The following is a 6,000-nucleotide window of genomic DNA, read 5'->3' on the forward strand; positions in this document are numbered from 1 at the left end:
TAACCGGATCGTCGAAACTTGTAATGTAACCTTCGACGAGTCCACTCCTTCTTTGTCTGCTTCTTTGGAGTGTGTAGGTGATGATGAGTTTGGCCAGGACATCTTCGAGGATGAGGATGAGCCTGAGACCTTTGAGGATGATGGTGGTGTCCCTGCACCGGCTGCAGGCCCACTTCCTGGAGATTCGAGTTCTGACGACGATGGCGGCCCGCTCCCCACAGCTTCGACTACGGCCGATCCACGTCCAGCTCAAGGTTCTTCCTCCGGGACCCATGTTGAGGGCGGTGGCGAGGCGACTTCGTCAAGAGAAGCACCACGACACATTCAGCGTCGTCATCCACCTCAACAAATGTTAGGTGACCTCAACGAACGAACCACGAGGTCCAAGGTAACAAGTATCGCTGGCTTTGCTCATTCAGCGTTTGTTGCCTTCTTTGAGCCCAAAGATATTGGACATGCTTTATCTGATTCTAACTGGGTCAATGCCATGCATGAGGAGCTAGAAAACTTTGAGCGAAACCAAGTCTGGGTCCTTGTAGAGCCTCCACCAGATTGCCACCCTATAGGTACCAAATGGGTTTTCAAGAACAAACAGGGTGAGGATGGGATGGTTGTGAGGAACAAGGCTAGGTTAGTAGCTCAGGGTTACAGCCAGCAGGAGGGGATAGATTATGAGGAGACCTTTGCACCTGTAGCTCGTTTAGAGGCCATCAGGATCTTTTTAGCCTTTGCAGCTTCGAAGGGGTTCAAGCTGTATCAGATGGATGTTAAGAGTGCCTTTTTGAATGGGTTTATAGAGGAGGAGGTGTATGTGAAGCAACCTCCTGGCTTTGAGAGTCCCAAGTTTCCAGACCGAGTCTTCAAGCTTCAGAAGGCTTTGTATGGTCTGAAGCAAGCCCCTAGAGCCTGGTATGCGAGATTGAGAGCCTTTTTGCTTAAACAGGGGTTTGTCATGGGATCGGTAGATAAGACTTTGTTTCTCCTCAGGCGTGGTGCTGATTTTCTGTTGGTTCAGATTTACGTGGATGACATTATCTTTGGTGGCTCCTCTCGCTCTCTTGTTTCTAGTTTTTCTGATGACATGAGCAGGGAGTTTGAGATGTCTATGATGGGTGAGCTTCAGTTCTTCCTCGGGTTGCACATCAAGCAAACCCGGGATGGCACCTTCGTCCACCAGGCCAAGTACACTAAGGACATGCTCAAGAAGTTCAACTTCGGAGACCTCAGTCCCATGCCGACTCCTATGGGCACTTCTACGGCGCTGGATGAGGACACTGAAGGTGTTGCTGTGGACCAGAAGGAGTACATGAGCATGATCGGCTCGCTCCTGTACTTGACGCCACCAGACCCGACATCCAGTTCGCGGTCTGTCTCTGCGCGAGGTTCCAGGCTTCTCCGCGCACTTCTCACAGGAACGCTGTGAAGAGGATTTTCAGGTACCTTCGATACACTCCTGAGTTTGGCTTATGGTACTCTGCTTCTTCTTCTCTTGCGTTGGTTGGCTTTTCTGATGCTGATCATGGTGGGTGTCGGATTGATCGCAAGTCGACTTCAGGCACCTGTCAGTTTCTTGGAACTTCTCTTGTGTCTTGGTCTGCCCGCAAGCAAACTAGTGTAGCCCTTTCCACCACAGAAGCCGAATACATTGCTGCTGCTAGTTGCTGCTCCCAGATCCTTTGGATGAGACACACTCTCAGTGATTATGGCCTAACCTATGGCAGAGTTCCCATTTTCATTGACAGCACCTCAGCCATTAGCTTAGCCAAGAACCCCGTCCTACACTCTCGCTCCAAGCATATAGACGTGAGGTTCCACTTCCTGAGAGATCATTATGAGAAGGGTGATGTTGAGCTGACCCATGTGTCCACTGATAATCAAGTAGCCGACATCTTGACCAAGCCCCTAGAACAAGCCACCTATGCTCGCTTGCGGGGAGAGCTTGGCGTGTGCTACCCATTTTGAGTTGGGTAGTTGTTTTGTAGTTTAGGTTTTGTTTTTCTTTCTTTTTGCTTTTTCTTGCATTTTGTGTACATACCATCTTGCATTGCATTTGCTCATATGCATTACACTTGCACTAAGCTTCTCATGTATGATATCTGCATTTGCTTGTGCCTTGTGCTATGCTATGAGTTGTATATATGCTTTGACCATGTGTAGCTAGCTCCTTTGAATATGCTGTATATTGGCTCTGAGCTTAGCTATTTTATTCTCTGAAAATCATAAAACATGGTCACCTTCAGGGTCTGCTACTAGCATGTGTAGGTTTGTATGCTTATGCTATCTTGATCATGCTTAGTGGCTAGGTCCTTTGCTCTCACATGCAACAAGATGCCCTCTTTTCTGTTGGAATAGTTTAATTGGTATCTAATTTCAAAAAGTCCAACAAATTGGTTTATCTTGGGTTGCTTTGAGTGAAAAGATCCAGGTGGGATTGCTTGCACCACTGTTCTTGTATCGAGACTGCTCCTCTGGAGAACTTGGACAAGGCTGTGGATGACTGAGAGTGGTGTCTTAAGCTTCTGATGGTCCTTGACCTAGGCTTGGCACATTCGTTAAGTTAAGCGCTTGCAAGCTTTCAACCCCTGGCACCGAAATTTGAAAGTTTTCAATTGGTATCAAGGCTGCTTGAGTGGCAGTTGCTGTGATATGGTTTGGGTAGCTCACCTGTATGTTCTTGCTAGCTCTAGCATGCTTGCTTGCCTTCTAGTATGCTAGGTCCTTTATGGTGATGCTTTTCTTTTACAAATGACAAATGCTTGCTCATGATCTGTATAGATATATTCTTATGAGCTTCTTCATGCATTGTCTTTGTATATGCACCCTCATATGCTGATTTGACCCTTGCAAATGCTCTTGTTCTGTACCTGGAAGCTTTTAGGCACGCATGCACTTCATGGCATATTTCCAGGGGGAGCATCTAGGCAGGGGGAGTTTCCTTGACGTGTGCCTTGTCAACAAGGGGGAGAGAATGTTGTTTTTTGTCTCACCTTAGGGGTTAGGGTGAAATTTCTTGATCCTTGTCCAAAGGGGGAGAGTTTGTTTGTTTGATCTCAGGGAGAGATTCAGACTTTGAGTGTGCACACATCGGGGGAGAGTTGCATAGTGAGGGGGAGCTGCATTTCAGGGGGAGTTTTTGAGCTTTTTCATGCTCTTTGCTGGTTGCGTTGAGCTTAGCCTCTTTCTGGAGGAACCAGATTTGCACATGCTTGGCTGTGTTGAGCCTTGCCTCCTTCTTGAGGGGTCAAGCATGTTTTGGAGTCAGTGCGTCGAGCCGTTGCCCTTGTCTTAGGGGCTGACTCTTTTGGCTTTGCTATCTTCAAGTGATCTTTTCTGGCTTTCATTCGCTTTTGATCACTTGAGTTAGCTCTCTTTGTTTTCTATTTCTTTTTGGTTACCCTTTTCTTTCACCAGTGCCCGTGTGGGGTATGGTGTTGACAATGCACTCATCAAGGGGGAGATTGAGAGGCAGTGGAGGCCTGCTCCTTTGTGTGATGAGTGATTGCCAACACATAGAGTGGACTAACTGTGTGTAGTCGCGACTCTGTGGAGATTGCGCCAGTTCTTGGTCTGTGGTGTGCAGGTACACGGATGGCGCGGTTGCAGCGAGATGGTTTGGACAAGAGCGAGGCGCGTGCCTATGCACCATGCGGCGGCATTGCCGTGGCTGGGAGCTCGACGACCATGCGGAGGCGGGAGACCTTGCGGTGGCGTTGGAGGCCCGACCGAACGACCGTGCGGTGGAGGAGGACGGCCCAGATGCTTGGGCCACTGCTGGACCGCGTGGCGATCCACTCCTGGCGCCAAGGCGGGACGGCGTGGAGTTTGTTGGTACCTCGGGAAAAACCAACGGCGGGATGCGTCGACGTCGGCCAAGTCGAAGAGGTTTCGGCGGGAGGTCGGACACGTGGCGTCATCGGGCTTGGCGGGTGTGCCCGGAAACATCGCGCGGGAAGGGTTCGCGGTTCCCTCCAAAACCGCAACCGAACTCGGTTTCGGCAGTTTTCCAAAAACTGCCCCCGGAAGATTCCAGAAGGACGCGTGGCGACATCAAGGGGATTGCGTCGAGATGAAGCAAGGTTCTCCGAGTCGTCGCGGCCGGCGGATGGTCTTCAATGTATCTTTTCCTGTTTTGCCCCTAAGGGCCTTCTAGTTTTATTTCAGCACTTAGGGGTATTGTAGTCTTTTAGAAGAAGACTTGGAAGGCAAGGAAGGGAGGCAGCTGGCAGGTGAGGCGCTTGGCTCTGGAACAAAAGGAGCGCCTCCTCTCCCTGGTGAATGGGTGTTGGACAGAAAAGAAGAAAAGAGCCAGCCGCCCTCCTCTTCTCCCTCTATGTTCTTCCTCCCTTTTCTCTTCTAGGTAGGATTTTAGCCATGGATTTGTGAAGATCTTGTACTGAATTTTCGTGGGAAAGGAGGCCCATTCCTCCTTGTGCCCTCTGGGAATTGGAGTAAGTTTTCAATCTCATATGCTTCATGTTTTGGTTGTGACGATTTGTGATTTCGTTTGTTGGATCATGAAGTGCGAGATTGGTGTAGTTCTTTGAGCTCTTTGACGTGATTCTAAACCTTCTTGCCTAGTGGAAATCCTCTGGAAATCACGAGCTCGTTAGGATCTCATTTCTTGAGCTTTTCACGTTTTTTTAGAAAACCCCGTTCTTGATCACTAAACCTGCGATTCCTCCCAAACCATGGAGTGATTTGTCAATTCCTTGCGTGGACATGTTCACAAGCCCTTTGTGATCATGCCTACAAAATTTGGTAGGGTTTGGACTTGATTTGATCCCTTAAACTTTGAGTTTTGGATTGATCCGAGAGGAAAACAGAGTTTCTGGGCTTGGACAGAATTTCTTCCTAACACCGGTTAAACCGACGCTCGAGTTCAAGGTCGTCGGTTCAACCGGTGAGTAGGTTTCTCGCTAGTTGGGGTTTTCTGCGTGTTGTTGGATTGCACCGGTGCTTTCTCTCTCTATAGCATCGGTTCATCCGATGTTGCTTCTGTGTGTGCTGTTTTGGGTTGTTTAACCGCCGTATCGACTTTTCTTAGCGCCGGTTGAACCGGTGCTGTGCACTCGACTTTGACAATTGGTGCACGTCGGTTTAACCGGTGCTCACAGCACGGTTTTGGTGCATTTTGTTGCCCCTCTGGACAACTGCACCGACGTCAGTCTCTGATTTTGTCGGTTAAACCGGCGTCGCTCACCGGTTGAACCGACGCTATTCAAACCAGGGCGTCGGATCAACCGGTGATTGCTTTCTGCTGCTGCCGGCTCTGTATCACCGGATAGACCGACGTTTTCAAGCTGTATACGTCGGTTCAACCGGTGATAGTATACCGTGCTTTACTTCTTACGCTGCTTTGTGTGTTTGCTTCCGTGTTCGATCACGTTTGTTTCTAGGATAGTTTTGTGTTAGTGTAGCTCCCTCGTAGCTGCTCTACACAACGCCTAGAACTCTGGGGTTGGGATGCACTCTTGAATCTAGAGCAAAAGTTTTCATTGCGATAATTTTTCGAAGGCTCCCATTCACCCCCCTCTGGTCGCATTTCTCGGTCCTACATCGAGTTTCCGATGAAAAACACTCGGCAAAACAATAGCACTCAGCAAATAGCGATTTTCCGGTAGTCAGAGATGAAATCCGTAGTGCGCTTCCGCGTGTTGGATCAGCTGGAATCATGTGGCATACAGGCTTCGTCATCGAGAGCAAGATAAGGATTTTTTTGGTCAAATGTGCCAACAGATTTCGCGTATGTACATCATCTGGTTGCACAAGGTTTCCATGGAAATTTGCGTCCACAAGCCAGCAATCAGCTACTGTTCCAAGATGCATGTAATTCATTAGTTGCCCAAGACTTTCTTGTTCGGTGCCGAAGACATGTCCAACTTCAGGGTTGTATGCATGTGTGCATGACTCGTCAACGATGACTACAACTACGAAATAACTGCCCAGGCACACTGGCCCCGTTTGGTTGTCATTCTAGTACTCTAGAATGCGTCTTTCTAC

The sequence above is a fragment of the Panicum virgatum genome, chromosome 3N (assembly GCF_016808335.1).
Source record: "Panicum virgatum strain AP13 chromosome 3N, P.virgatum_v5, whole genome shotgun sequence".
Taxonomy (NCBI): Eukaryota; Viridiplantae; Streptophyta; class Magnoliopsida; order Poales; family Poaceae; genus Panicum; species Panicum virgatum.